The following is a 15,670-nucleotide window of genomic DNA, read 5'->3' on the forward strand; positions in this document are numbered from 1 at the left end:
ACTGTAAAACATCTTAAGCATGGTAAGATTGAGGTCAAATGAAACTAACTTTTTAAGAAAATAAAGCCTTTGCACTTTTTGAATTCAGTACATTTGTCCCACTTCAGCTTATTATCTTTTTGTTATTGAATTCAGTACATTTGTCCCACTTCAGCTTATTATCTAAGACAACGCCAAGGTATTTGTACTCTGTGACTGACTGTATGGGCTGTCCTCTGATACTGGTCAGACAGGATGTGGGCTCTTTCCTAAAATCAATAGACATCTCTTTTGTCTTCGAGGTGTTCAGGAGGAGATGAGAGTCCTCACACCATTGAATAAACTCCTCTAAAACTAGACCATGTTCCTCCTCATCACCCTGTAGAAGGCTAACCAGTAGCCTACTGTATCGTCGGCAAACTTGACTAAAGATTTCCCAGGGAAGGAGCTGGTACAGCCGTTCATATATAAAATAAACACAAAATGGCCATATCGGCCGATAATGTATCAGTCCGATAAATACCGTGCATCCCTACTGCTCATCAATGTTACTTTTTTCGACTAAGAAATCAAAATCGAGGGGGACTAAAAAGACGTTAAAAGCAAAGCCTGGAGAGATATTTCTGCTTTTTTGCGGGTTCCAGGTAATAATGATTAATGTATTATCTTGTTGGGTTGATGTTGAATGAATGAATGAATGAATGAATTTAGACATTTGTGAAAAATAAAATCCATACACTGTAGCCTATTAAAATTGTCTAGGAATAAAACATAATAAAGTCCAAGACTGTTTTCCATTGTGGTCCTCGTTTGTAAAAAACAACAACACTCAGTGGTCAGCCCAGCACGAGGCTTCCAAGACAGAATGAAACAGCATATCAACAATACACACACCACAAACAGAATGACATAGCATATCAACAATACACACACCACAAACAGAAACCACAAACAATGAAGACAGTTAAATACAATGCCTGGCTGTCAGCAGCTCATCAGCCATCCCTTCACTGCTGTTTTAAAATGGTTGGCACTGACAATTTCTTTCAAACAGGGTGACAACATATTCTAACATATTTTTCCCAGATGCAGTTCTAAAACTACAAGGGCCGTTGGCTTGCCATTTTTACCTTGTTATGCTAGCTAGCTGATTCAGACCAAGAACTGCAAGTACAGGGGGAAGTGGTAGAGGCTTTAAGAGCTATATCCCCACCGCCAAACCAAGTACAGGATAGCATCCTAAGAGAAGAGGTTGAACATGCCATCCTGAAAATGAAACCTCACAAGAGCCCGGGAACTGATGGGATCAGCGCAGAGATCCTTCAGGCAGGGGGTGAGGTACTGACTGATCAACTGTATACGCTGTTAAACGAAATCTGGAGTGAGGAAGCCATACCAGAGGTACGGCAACCATTTTAGGGCATCCTCGTCCGTCAGTTCGTTCCTCAGTCTAAGCGTTGTCAGTTGTCATGTCTCCTATAGTAAACCATGTCCAGTGTGCTCTGAAACACCTTCAGTCCTCACACGAAAACGCTGTCATTCTTCCTGCATTACTGTTTCACTCCTCACGCGTCAGTCATCGCACAATACGGCGTCACTCGTCAATCATCAGTCCTCACTCGTCAGGCATCACTCCTCACATCTCACACGAAAACTTTGTCATTCCTCCTTCCTCACTTATCACTCAAACTAGCTGTCAGGCATCACTCCTCACATCTCACACAAAAACGTTGTCGATCCTCCTGCAGACTAGCTGTCAGTCATCACATGAAAACGCTGTCATTCGTTGTTTTTGGTTGTTCTTCCGTGTGTGGTGGGGAAACCGCAAGAATGCCTCTGTGAAATGAGCAACAATTTCTTACAACTTCTCTTCCGGTTGAGTGATTTTGCCTTCAAAATAAAAGCGTGTTTTTTTTAAATTTACAATAGATTAAAGTAGTAATCCATGAGACCCAACAGAATTAACATCATAACACTATGCTGAATAATAGGACTGCGCATGCGTAAGATGGCACACGCTGGTGTGTAAAGCTGAAGTTTTGTTCTCGTTTCTTTTACAAAGTGTAACAAGTACGTCTATTTTTATGCAGTTTTGTAAACGCCTACATGTGTGTCTTTTAGAGCCAAAGAACTCTATGCTTCAGAGCTTTGGAACTCTCTAGTGGTAATAGTATGCGACTGTGAACATTGCTACCTGGATACGCTAGCCGGTCGGTGGCTATGTTAGCTATCTCTCAACGGAGTGAGTGTACGTTTACAGCACTAGAGCCTCGGAAAGAGTGGACTTTCCGACCGGAGCTAACTAGCTGTTGCTATCGGGACTACGCTCAGGATCACGCGATCATGCCAGCGGATGATACGAGTGGGTCGGCATGTCCTCGCGCCAAACCCGAGGTATATAAGTCTGAAGATGGGAGAGTGATTGTAGAGGATGAGCTACTGAACTTTGTTGTCATTAAAATGAGAACTGTGGCACATGATGAGATCGTTATGTTGGTCACAAACAACTTCTCGTCCGAGTGGATTGAAGAGTCCAAACTGCTGTTGTTTGATTTGTGCAAGCAGACCACAATACGTAACGTCAAGCATAATGGCGTACAGAAAGACAGTAGAAACATTAAAGACTGTATGAAGGTAATAAATGAGTGTGGAGACAATATCCCCAGGTTCGTCTCCCACTATCTGGACCGCCTCCCACCGGTGGGTTTTGGCAGCATCGATGCCTCTGCCCTGCTCAGTAGAGTTGCACAGCTGAGCTGGGAAATAACCAGAGTGAGGGATGCCCAGGACGACCAGAGAGGCGTCAATGAGAGAGTGGGGGCGGATGCAGCGTCCATCGATCGTCGGTTGACCACGGTGGAGAAGCTTCGTGGATCCTCTGGCCGGGCCCACGTTGTGAGTGAAATCCCAGCGGCAGTGAATGGGCCCCGTGGATCCCCTGGCCGGGCCCACGCGGCGAGAGAGAGCCCAGCGGTGGTGAATGGACCCCGTGGATCCTCTGGCAGGGCCCACGGGGCGAGAGAGAGCCCAGCGGCAGTGAATGGGCCCCATGGACCCTCTGGCCGGGCCCATGGGGTAGGTGATGCGTCTTTCTTCCAGGAGAGAGGGGACCCAGCTTCAGCTGCGCCTGGTCGCCAGCTGGAGGAGGTGACCTCGGGCCCCCTGCCGCACTCCCCGGCATGGAGCGTTGTCGTTGGGAGGGGGAAGCACCGGCCCAAGAAACCTATGGCCGCTTCGGTGCAGCCCGTTAAGAAGAGGGCGATGCAGGTTATTGGTACCTGTGCCCAGGGAGACATCGGAGTGGTCAAGACGAGGCGGGTGAGTGTCTTTGCCACAAGGTTCTCCTCTGACCTCGAAGCAGAGCAGCTGGCTAAATATATTGGGGACAAACTTGGCCACGTTGCTAACTGTGAACGTATTGAGACTGTGAGCAACCGATACAGCTCCTTTAAAGTAAGTGCAGAGTGCAATGATGTCTCTGAGATGTACAAGCCTGATCTGTGGCCTGAAGGCTCTATGGTCAGGCGCTACTATGAACCTCGCAAGAAGGGTGCTGTGGTGGCCAACTTGACCTCTCCCCCTCCTGCTGTAAATGAGCCGTCAACGGATGGACAGGCGGTGGGGAACAATATAACACCTCTCCTGCCTGTCAATGTGTAACTATGCGGGTGGGCTCTTTTAACTGTCGTGGACTGCGTCTTGGCAGCGGAGCTGGGGACCGGGCTCGGCGTGTAGCTGTTGACAATTTGCTGCTCAACTGTGACATATTATGTCTACAAGAGACATTCCTCCCGAAACAAGACCTGGGCCTCTTAAATTCTTTTAATGATAACTTTCATGGAGCTGGTGAGTCAACAACTGACCTGTCCATGGGAATTGTGAGGGGGAGGATATCGGGAGGTGTCGCTGTCCTCTGGCACAAAAAGCTGGACACAGTCATTAGTGTTATTAGGCTCGAAGTTGATTGGTGTATTGCGGTTCAGTATAAATCCAACAACAGAGAGTTTATTGTTCTTAATGTGTACACGCCTTATGAATGTAAAGACAATGAGGATGACTACATGTTTAAACTTGCTTTCATTAATTCTTTTATACAGGATAATCAATGTACTTGTATTTATGTGGTCGGTGACTGGAATGCTGATATTTCAAATGGTAGGTCTTTATTTGCAAGACACCTAATACAGTTCTGTGATGACAACGTACTCACTTTATCCAGCCAAGTGTTCTTGCCAGCTGATAGCTATTCTTACATCAGTGAAGCCTGGCACACAACTTCATGGCTCGACCACTGTGTTAGTACGGCTGATGCACACACCACTTTATGCTCTATGGAGATTGTGTATGAGGCCTCTATGAGTGACCATATTCCTTTTATCTTAGATATTAAGTTGGACAGTCTCCCTGAGCTGACCCAGGAGGTTAATAGCTTGAGGGCCAAACTTGACTGGTCTAAACTCACAGATGAGGATGTCCTGTTTTATTATGGGAGAACTGATGCTCTTTTAAATACCGGTAATGTGTCTCTTACACATGATGCAATTCTGTGCACTGATATTAACTGATGTGATTTAATTCACAGAAAAGCCCTCTGTGCTATGTATGACGGCATAGTCAAAACCCTGTGTGAGGCCAGCAGCCCTTATGTTACACACTCTAACAGGAAATCCAGTGGAAAGCCAGGCTGGAACAAACATGTTCTTGCGCATTACACTGCAGCTAAGGAGGCTTTCAGCGATTGGGTTCTGGCAGGCAGACCTAGACATGGGTCAGTACTTGACCGTAAGAAGCTCACACATGCTAGGTACAAATCTGCCATTCGATTTATCACTCGGCATGAGCAGACTATGAGAGCAGACTCATTGGCTGGGAAACTCCTTGGCTGCAATGTAACTGGCTTCTGGAAAGAGGTGAAAGCATTGAACCGAGGCAGTACGCTGCTGCCATGCACAATTGAGGGTGTAGCTGGAGCTGATAACATAGCTGAGATATGGAGGCAGCACTACTCTGCACTTTTTAATTGTGTCAAAAGTGACCCTTTTAATATGGGCAGCATCCCCAATAGTGAGGCTGTTGGAGTCACTGCGAGTGAGGTGCTTCAGGCAATATCTCAGCTGGCTGATAACAAAGCCAGCGGCCTTGATCATATCACTGCGGAGCATCTAAAACATGCCAGCCCCAGGGTTGCGGTCCTGCTTGCCATCTGTTTTACAGGCCTGACACGGGCTGCTGCCTGACTCCATGCTGTCCGTCACACTGGTGCCGGTCATCAAGGACAAGGCAGGTAAGGTGGGAAGCATGGACAACTATAGGCCTATTGCACTTGCTAGCATAATTTCTAAGGTTTTAGAGAGAATTTTATTAGATCGTTTAAGCTCTTTTCTTATCACTACTGACAATCAGTTTGGTTTTAAAGTTAAGCATGGTACTGACCTTTGTATCTATGCATTGAAAGAAGTGATTGGTATGTATAAAGGTAAGAATTCATCAGTTTTAGTTGGACTTATTGATGCGTCAAAAGCATTTGATAGAGTCAACCATCAGAAACTGTTCTTAAAGTTGAAAGAGAGGGGCGTGCCTGGTAATATTATTAGAATTTTGTCATACTGGTATACTAACCAGAGCATGCAGATTCGATGGGGCGATAAAGTCTCTGCACCTTTTAAGGTTGGGAATGGGGTCCGACAGGGGGGGATTCTCTCCCCGGCCCTCTTCAATCTCTACATGAATGACCTCTCTGTACAGCTCAGTAACTGTAGAACGGGATGTGTGCTTGGTAACACTCTGATAAATCATTTTATGTATGCAGATGATTTGGCCATCTTGTCTCCTAGCAGTGCTGGGTTTCAAGAGCTGCTGAATATATGTTCTGATTATGGTGTAAAATGTGATGTGAAATATAATGCTAAAAAGAGTGTCATCATGATCTGCAGAACAAGAGAGGACAAGGACCTTTCTTTTCCTTCATTCTATCTGTCAGGTCAGGTTCTGACAGTGTGTGATAGAACAAAGTATTTGGGTCACATCATTACTGACCAACTGAGTGATGATGATGACCTAAACAGGCAGAGGCGTATGCTGTATGCTCAAGCCAACATGTTGAGGAAGAAGTTCTACCTTTGTTCTAATGATGTCAAGATAAACTTGTTCAGAGCTTACTGCACTCCTCTGTATACTGCCCCCTTGTGGGTAAAATATAAGCAGACAAGCATTAAAAAGCTGCAGATTGCTTATAATGATTGTATGAGGGTTCTACTTAGAAAACCCAGATGGTCGAGTGCCAGTCAATTGTTTTGTGAAGTAGGAGTGTGCACTTTTCATGCTCTTCTGAGAAATCTGACGTTTAAGTTTATTTGTCGTTTGAATGTATCTCATAATTTGATTATCATGCTGCTGACTCAACCCAATTTCAGTAGTGTGAAATACCAATCGTGCATTTGGAAACACTGGTATAGTGCCTTACTTTAGTGTTCTGATTACTTTATTTTTTTAAATGTAGTGTTTGTTGCTTGTGTGTCTTCTTATTGGACCTTATGTGTCTGTCAATAAAGAGTTGATTGACTAAGAGGAACATCTAGTTTAATAATCAAACATTAAACTAGATGTTCTTCTTAGTGTTACTATGTTAATTCTGTGTGGGAGGTAGCCCCGAGACGAGACTCTTACTGTTAGCTTAGCTACCGCTCGCTGCCAGGAAGAGTCCCGTTTGCTTCAATGGACCACCATGCGACTTTTACTCCCAAGCTGTCTACATAAGCATCGCGCACGTATTTCCAAGTCCCACACAAACATTTCAAAGCCACCTACTTGAGAACAAGGGTTCATTGCTTCTCCGCGGCGGGTTTAGAAAGATCGGCGCTGCTCATAAATGCCTCTTTTCTTCCGAAGTCTGTCTTAGTGATATTATTTTTCCCAGATATTCTTCTTCTGCGTATGTTGCGGCGCTCCCAGCCATCACAGCGCCCTCTGACCGGAAGCTATATTATGCCTATAGGAACAAGGAACCCAGAGAACAGAAGCGGTCTAAAAACAACAGTTAGCAGCTATTGCGTGAAGCAGAGACTCGAATCAAGAGGAGACCGTGATGTCGGAGCCTAGATGCAGCAATTGCAAAGATCCAATACAAAAAAGTTAAAGGGATACCAAAGAACATCGGTTTCATCTCTCACCAGTCCGACCACATCTGGGATTGTTTTTCCGGATTTGTCTCCAACACCACCGGCATACTTATGCCCAAAATGCTGCGTCCACCTTGTAAAGCAAACAAAGAAAAAAGGTCCAAAAAGAACATATGTGGGAACCCCCACAAAACTCAATAGAAGCTCTCCAGCAGCCAAAAGAATTGCACAATTCAATAGACAGATTGATTCTCCCACAAAGGCACATGGAATTCAACCAGCTGGATCCCCCCAAAGTCAACAACAATCAACCTCAAACAGATCCCCAGGACCAGCAATATCCAAGATAAAACCTAGAAAACCGCTCAGGTCTGGCCCATTGGCCAAGGTGTATGATGCCCTTCATAAAATAAACTTTAATCAAGTCATTAGGAAGTTGATGTTGCTGGCCCGTGGAAAAGCTGCAGTGTAATATGTCACTGAGGTGATATTGGCAGAGGTAAGTCTGAAATACTTGGCTCACATATAGTCTATTTTAACTTTATACGAAAAAATAAACCAATAATTATATTTTGTATTTTTTGACAGGCATAGATGTAATCCTGGTTTGGATAATCAAAGGCATTCCCAGTATACATGCTCCTGATATGAATTAGCCTAATATTAGACACAAGCACAAATGTTAGCCTACATTTTGATAACAAAACAATCTGTAATAGTAACATGGTCCTTAGTTACATTGATACATGTCTTTGATATGCATGACTAAGTGAACAATGCATGAATATCAGAAGATGCTGTTGCTGGCAGATGTGGATGGCCCTTTTCGCAGGAAGCTGACCAGTGAAAATCTGGCTGGATTTTCATGGGAAAAGACCAAAGACTGGGTTTCTGAGACGGCGCCATTTACAGTGACATGCATGCAGGCCATGTTTCCACAGCCGCAGAAAATACAAGGCCAGCACAACGTTACTGATGAGGTCACAAGGTATGAAACAATAACTCAGCTGTTCTTCATAAATAGTTACCTATAACATTCTTCAATGCCGTTATTAGAAATATGACACTTTCAATTAACAATATAGTGCGTCTGCTGAAATAACCACTCATCTCTACTCTAGTGGTCTCAGAACCATGACAACAGAGGAAGCCACAGCTCTTGTGAACAAGCGGATTGGGATGGTTTTCTCAATCATCCAGTTCACCTGCTCCAGAAGAATCAATTTAGTTCAATCAGCCATAGGGTTTGATATGTGGAGACAAGGCTGTTCAGCAAAAACCTTCCTGACTATGAACAGCCTTGGTGTCAGCCAGTCCAAACAGTCAGCCAGAGGACATGTGGACAGGGTGCGAGTTGAACACGACAGAGATGTGAAGCTTTGGAAGAAGGAGGTAGAGGTATGTAAAAAAATAAGTATAAATAAATCAATATAAATATAATTTTTATTCAGAATCCGTTAACTGTACAAAACTGCTTAAAAGGGTAGTCTTTCTGAATAATAATACACGCTGCAGTAAAACTGCAAGTATTCTTCTTTGTTTATTCTACATACTGTAGCGACCCCGGGTTTTGACATGTAATGTGGTGATTCGGGGGTGTAGCTACTGTAGGAACTGATGTGTGGGGTGGTTCCTGGGGGGAACGGTGTGTAAGTGGCACTTCCTGTCTCGTGGTGATGCCAGTCAAGCTATGTGAAGAAGCTGGGTAGACGTGGGTATAGCTAGCAGCGCAGCTACCGCTAGGAGCTATGAGTGTGAGCCAAGAATAAAAGCCTGTACCAACGATAAGTCTCCTGGTTCCTGAACGAATACCTGATTCATTACACTGGTGTCAGGAGTAAAGCGTGAAGTATCGCCTCCACGTCGGCCAGGAGGGGAAAGAGTGAGGAGGAACAGAGAAAGTTGGAGGCTCGGGCTCGACCTGGCATGGGCGGTTAGCTGTGTGTGCTAACTGCTACAAGGCTAGCTGCGTGTACTAGCTGCCAGGAGCACCACGTGCGATGGTGCGCGGCGGGGAATGGCCGTCGGTGAACGGGAGGAAAGAGGAGCTGACGACGGTGATCAGCTTGGTGCTTGCGGGCATGGAAGCCCGTTTGTTGAAAGAAGTCAGACGGCTATTGGAAGCTACGCCTGCCTGGGCAGAGGAGCTGATGAGGACGCTGCGGGAAGTCATGCGGCGTGTGGACTTGCTGAGCACAGAGGTAACGCAGCGTGGGGAACGGCCGGAGGAGCTGCAGAGACTGTGTTGGACTTGTGGGGAACCTGGACACCTAGCGAGGTGGTGTCGCGGCGGTCCGGGGGACAGACCAGGTACACGGAGCAACGGTACTGGGGACGGCCGGGTGTCTGCTGGTCATGCGGAGCGTTTGGCCATCTAGCCAGGGAGTGTCGAGAGGCTGTCGGAGACCAGAGGACAGCGGGAGAGGAGAGACGCGCAGGCGGCGGGCAGGTGAGACTCTGTTGGACTTGCCGTTCACCTGAGCACTTGGCCAGAGAGTGCACTGAGACTTTGGGGAACGGAGGAGACGCACAGCCGGAGCGGAGCAGTGGAGCAGCCAGAGCGGAGCAGTCTGAGCAACAGGCAGCGGAACAGCGGAGCAGCCGGAGCCACAGGCAGCGGAGCAGCGGAGCAGTGCAGAGCCGGTTATTCAGGTCAGGAGAGTGTGGGTTGTGTGTCCAGATGGGCGGGTGTTGCTAACGCCGGAGGAGCCGGCCCAGCCTAGCCGCTCTGCACTCCCCACGGTAGAGGACATCATCATCAGCGACGAGACCATCAGGAGAGCGGGGATCGTGTTGAACAGCCAGAGGGAAGAGAGAGACATCATCTGCAACGCTGTTCCAGTCGGGAGAGCGGCGCTTGTGTCTCCAGGTGAGCGAGAGGGGTTAGTGCCGGAGGAGCCGGCCCAGCCTAGCTGCTCCACACCCCCCACGGTTGCTGCGCAGAAAGCCGAGGTGGAGATCGAGGCCGGTGGTGTTCCCCCTGCTGTCCTGAACACGCCGCCCCCTGGGGGAGGGGGACGGGAGGACGAGCAAGTGCAAGAGGTGGAGGAAGACGAGGGGGACTGTTCAGAAGTGGACCTGACAGACGAGGGCAGGGACATCTCGGATGTCAAAAGGGGTGAGTGGACACGCAGGCAGGCGGAGGACGCGGATATCGGTCCGGTGCTCGCGTGGGTGGCGGCCGGATGCCGGCCCCCTGTGGAGGAGATTCACAAGTGTTCCGGTGCCACGAAGGGACTGTGGAACATGTTTCCGGACCTGCGTCTGGATGAAGATGGGCTGTTGGAGAGGGCAGGGCATGGGTTCAGGGGGTTCCAGATGGTGGTACCCAGCTGCCTGCGGAAATTGGTGTTGCAGTGGGCGCACAGGGGCCGCAGCGGTAAGGATCATGATGGGCCTGAGAAGATGCTCTGCGAGGTTCGTAAACTTTTCTACTGGGGCAAACACAAGGAGGACGTGCGGAGCTACTGCAATGCGTGCGATGGCTGTGGAGCACAGAAAAGGGACCGAAAAGAGTCACCCTGCAGAGGACTAACCCCACTGGGGGTTGAGAGGGACTAATGTGCTTCAGGTGGCACAGAAGCTTTGAAAGGGGGGATGGAAATGGTGGTGGTTTAAATGGATGGTAAAAGGGAAAAAGAAATAATGGAAAAGGAATAAGGTAAATGTTGGGGTATGGTTGAATGTAAATGTGACGGGGTTGAATTTAAATGTGTGTAAAGAAAAGAGGGAAAACGTAAACGGGTTATTGAGTTGAATTTAAATGTGTGTAAAGAAGAAAATGGCTATTTGTATGGAAATGTTAATTGAAAATGTGGGTAATGTGAAGTAACGAAATGATGGTGGTGGTGGAACGAAAATTAAGTGGTGTGTTGGGAAATTGAAAGGGTCTGTGGGGGTTGACGGGAAAAAAAGTGTTGGTGTGTTTTGGTACAGGGGGATATGTGTGGGTTGTGGGTGCCAGCGTGGGAGCTGGCTTTTTGTTGGGCGGAGAGTATGTAGCGACCCGGGGTTTTGACATGTAATGTGGTGATTCGGGGGTGTAGCTAGGAACTGATGTGTGGGGTGGTTCCTGGGGGGAACGGTGTGTAAGTGGCACTTCCTGTCTCGTGGTGATGCCAGTCAAGCTATGTGAGAGAGCTGGGCAGACGTGTGTATAGCTAGCAGCGCAGCTACCACTAGGAGCTATGAGTGTGAGCCAAGAATAAAAGCCTGTACCAACTATAAGTCTCCGGTTCCTGGACGAATACCTGATTCGTTACAATACTAATAATTTGCTGTTATTCTCAGAAAGCATCAACTAAAAGGAGGCTATTCAAATGCTACGTTTCCTCTCGTGCCAGTGCTTATTCCCTGACTTTTGACAACGTTCAGGTAGTTAAATAAACAACAACTATATAACTTTGTATAGCAAACGAAAATGTGCAAAACATTTAAAGTGCAAAAATATAAAAGCTAACATTGCTATTTCTTAATTATTTTCACTCTTACAGATGCTCGCTCATGCTAAACACCAGGGCAGTGACCACAGCAACAAGTTCCTACTGTGGTCATACCAGTTCAGCACTCGCTACCGAGTCAACTTCAGCGAGCTGAGGGGTCCAGCAAAGAGGGCAGTAGAGGTTCCACCAGGAAACATTCTTCCGTCTCAGCAGGTGGATGAACAGCCTAAAAGAACAGATCATATTTTATAAAGCTTTACATGTACAGTTCACTGTTTATACCTGGACTGTCGAGGATGTAATGTTAATGATGCAACTGTATGTACTTTCTGTCTGTACTGTTTAGACATATGACATTTTGCGACAGCGCATGGTCATAATTGTCATGCGGATCATTGCTGACAACTTGGAAGCTTTGAAAGGCCCCAGATCCAAAGTGGTCAGGCATATTGAACATGCCTACACCAAGGAAATGAAGGAAAAGAGCAGTGTTGTAAGTTCATCTTCAATCATCTCCTAATCCGTAGTGTACTTTTGAATGACATTTTTAGACGCAACACATCTTACGTGATCTGCAATTTCACTCACTCACTTATGAACAAACAAATGGACTCACTCACAGACGCCATGTTAAGCTATCCAAACAGAGGCCTAGCAACTGTGTTTGTCCCTTTAATAGTATGGTTGTGGATTATCATTTTGTCCATCAACAGGTCAGCTTGGGTGTGTCTACTGAAAATCCATGTACCAACGACGGAGTCCTCAACATCATGGATGGGCTCCACAAGTATGTGCCGACAGTTGCTGGGGACCCATACCCAATTCTCTGCAGTGGTGATGCACTCACCATTGAGAGGATGATCCATTGCCGTCGAATGAGGGCCAATGGTTCCACTCCGGCATTCCGTTTTGAAGGTCTTGTGGAAGCTCCACAAGAGTTCCACAAGGAATTCATCTGCTTTCAGGTGGGTTTGTATTTTATTTTGAAATTTACTTTAAAGATGTACAGTGATGGTTTTTGAATTAGGGATAGTTCATGCTGTCAAGTCTTAATTGAAGAATGTTTGACACAAAAGGGTATTCAATGCTGGAGATTGGAAATTTGATTTACAATTTGATGCTATTTGAATAAATACTACAGGATATGATGAACCTGCTGATGTCAAACAAAAGTATGGAGGCACGAGGGACATTATCTCAACTCAAGGAATTCTTCTCTCACAAATCCTTTCGGAAAGAAGGACAACATCCAGCATTTCTGGGATTTTGTTGTGGTAATAATCAATATTTCTATATTTCGATGTATCCTTTTAGCTCTTTAGATTTAGTTGTAGTTATGAATACGCCTATGTTCTAACTTCAGAAAATGTGAAAAGATAAAAATAAATGAATAACTTGTAAAATGTATCCCCTCAGTTTGTGGTAGGGGCTTATATCACATTGCTTGTCACAGACATGCATGACATGGCAAATGTCGAACAAAGCCCAGCTGACTACCCAGAGGATGCAGACGCCCAAATGGACTGGCTGTACAAGACTGCGCAGAGAGTTGTCGATTTCTGCTGGATGCCCCCATGTCTTGAAGACATCAAGACAGCAGCTACTACGGCAGCAGAACCACAAACACCACATGCAACGAGCGCCGAGACAAAGGACATCTACCCCTACTGTACTTGTGGAGAAGGTAAGTTGTACTGGGAATAATGTATATTTCAACTAACTATTCTTGATGTCTAATAATAAGAACTATGGTAACCATCCAAGGATGGATGGTCTTAGACAGAAAGGGCCAGGGGTTTTGGTTTTGTCCCAACCTCTCTATACAAAATTTGATTTACTAATGTACTTCTGGTTTGAAGCCAGATACGGAATTAAATGTTTGGCTGTGTTATGAAAACTAATGCTTGGCTGGAACAGAAGCATGCACCCCTCAGACCCTCCAGTGCAGCAGCAACCTCTGCGGGGGCGTGTGGTTCCAAAAGAGCTGTGTCCAGCTGTCTGTTCCACCTACGGCTGACGAGGACTGGTTTTACAGCACAGAGTGTCAAGAAGACGGCTCGTACGTGCACTGCATCTGTAAAACACGGCGATGTGGAACCATGTTTCAGTGTGCCCTCATGGACGAGTGCAAAAGAAACGGGTGGTACCATGAAGAGTGCCTGACGAGCTCGGAAAAGTCCAACGCCAAGCAACGTAAGAATGTGTATATCAGCATTCACAAAGTATGACTCTTACATTACTTATTACTAATCAACAATGTTTCATTTTGTTTGTGTTTTTCAGCCACATGGTACTGCTCGGGTGACTGCCGGAATGCATCGCAACCTACGTGCTTAATTACAGCAAGGCAGTCATCTGGGAGGGACTCTACAACATAACAAGGCGAGACGCTGTGAGAGAGGGTGACGGAGAAGCGATGACCAATTTCTGGAAGACTGATGTGGTCCTCTTCTGGGGAAGAAGGCATCCTAAGTATTTTATCATCGGGCATCAACTCCTGCGAGGTGACACTTTAAATAAATAAAATATGTGTTTACTACAGTATGCTATGCTGTCAGATTAATGTTTTTTTATTTTACATTAGGGATTGAGGGTGTCTATCCCCAACGTGTGAGAGAAGACCTCAAGTGGAACCGTGTGGCCAATTTGAGTGGCAAACCAGGAGGCAACATTGGCTTAGACCTAGTCAATGAACTTCAAAACAATGAATTCAAAGGTATGAAAAGCAGGATTTCGGACTAAACATAGATTCCAATGAACACCATAAAGGTTGCAAATGACATGTTCCATTCAATGTAACAATTACACTTTTTTACATTGACGGCAGGCCCGCTCCAACCCATTACGCAGAGTACGCAGACTGCGTAGGGCATCACGTGACTGAGGGCACCAAAAAAAAAAAAATTTTTTTTTTTTTTTTTTTGGTGCCCTCAGTCAGGCCACTCACTGAACAGCAGGCCAGGCGCCGCCTACTGGTTTACTAGTGGTTTTATTACTTTATTCAGGGTGCATCTCATTGTAAAATTGGACTCGGCCCAAATTGGGCTTCAAACGGCCCAAATTGGGCTTCAAGCGGCCCAAATCTGGCTTCAACCGGCCCAAATCGGGCTTCAACTGGCCCAAATCTGGCTTCAACTGGCCCAAATCGGGCTTCAGACGGTCCAAATCTGGCTTCAAACAGCCCAAATTGGGCTTCAAACAGCCCAAATTTTTCGCCGCCGCCCTTCGGACGCCGGCACGCACGTCGGCCTGTATCGGCCTGGCCTGCTTGGTATCTAATGCCCGGCCTGAATTATGATCCCAGTCCGCCCCTGCTTGCATGTACAGTTTAACAATCACTTGTTTGCTGACATGTACAGTAATTCTAACAATTGTTTGTTTCCCACATGTAATGAAATGTGAGATACACTAGTATCGTTCATAATTATGATTTTGCAGTCTTTCGTTTGACAGTTATTGAAAGTTTTACGGGGGGGGGGGGGGCACCACAGAACAATTACGCTTAGGGCACCCAAATGGCCCAGGATCGGCCCTGATTGACGGGCAGTAAGAATAGCTGTGTATTAATACATTTATCTGTTTGCAGACATGGTCCAGCGATCGAGGGGCATGTACACAGATAAGCAGATTGATCGCTGTGCTCAAATGTCTGGTTCATTGGAAAAGAAATTGATTCGCCTTTTCCAAACTTCTGGAATTGGACAGGCTGGCACAGATCCTTCAGGGAGGCCATCATTTAAATAAAAAACAAAAGGTTGACATATCCAAATTTGTTAGGGAATACAAGACTGACAAACTGTTCGACCTTCATCCTGGAGGGCCACAGGGGTTTTGAAAATTTCACATACCTTCAACGGATCAAGGATCCACAGAAGATGGGGAGAACGATGAGGAGCCTTGCTGAGCGCATGGATGGCTGGAGGGACCTATCAATAGGATGAATACAGGTGAGATATTGAAATCGGAAACACCTTTGTTTCCATTGAAAAATTGTTAGAAGAACTGAAAAACAAAAAAGGATCCCAATGGCTAACCTGCTGAATCGCAACACACTGCAACACTGATGTGTCTGGCATGCAGCTTCCAGTGTGTCCCTGCCCATTTCAGGGATACAAAGAAATTCCAAAACCT

The sequence above is a fragment of the Poromitra crassiceps genome, assembly GCF_964638095.1.
Source record: "Poromitra crassiceps genome assembly, chromosome: 2".
NCBI classification, from domain to species: Eukaryota; Metazoa; Chordata; class Actinopteri; order Beryciformes; family Melamphaidae; genus Poromitra; species Poromitra crassiceps.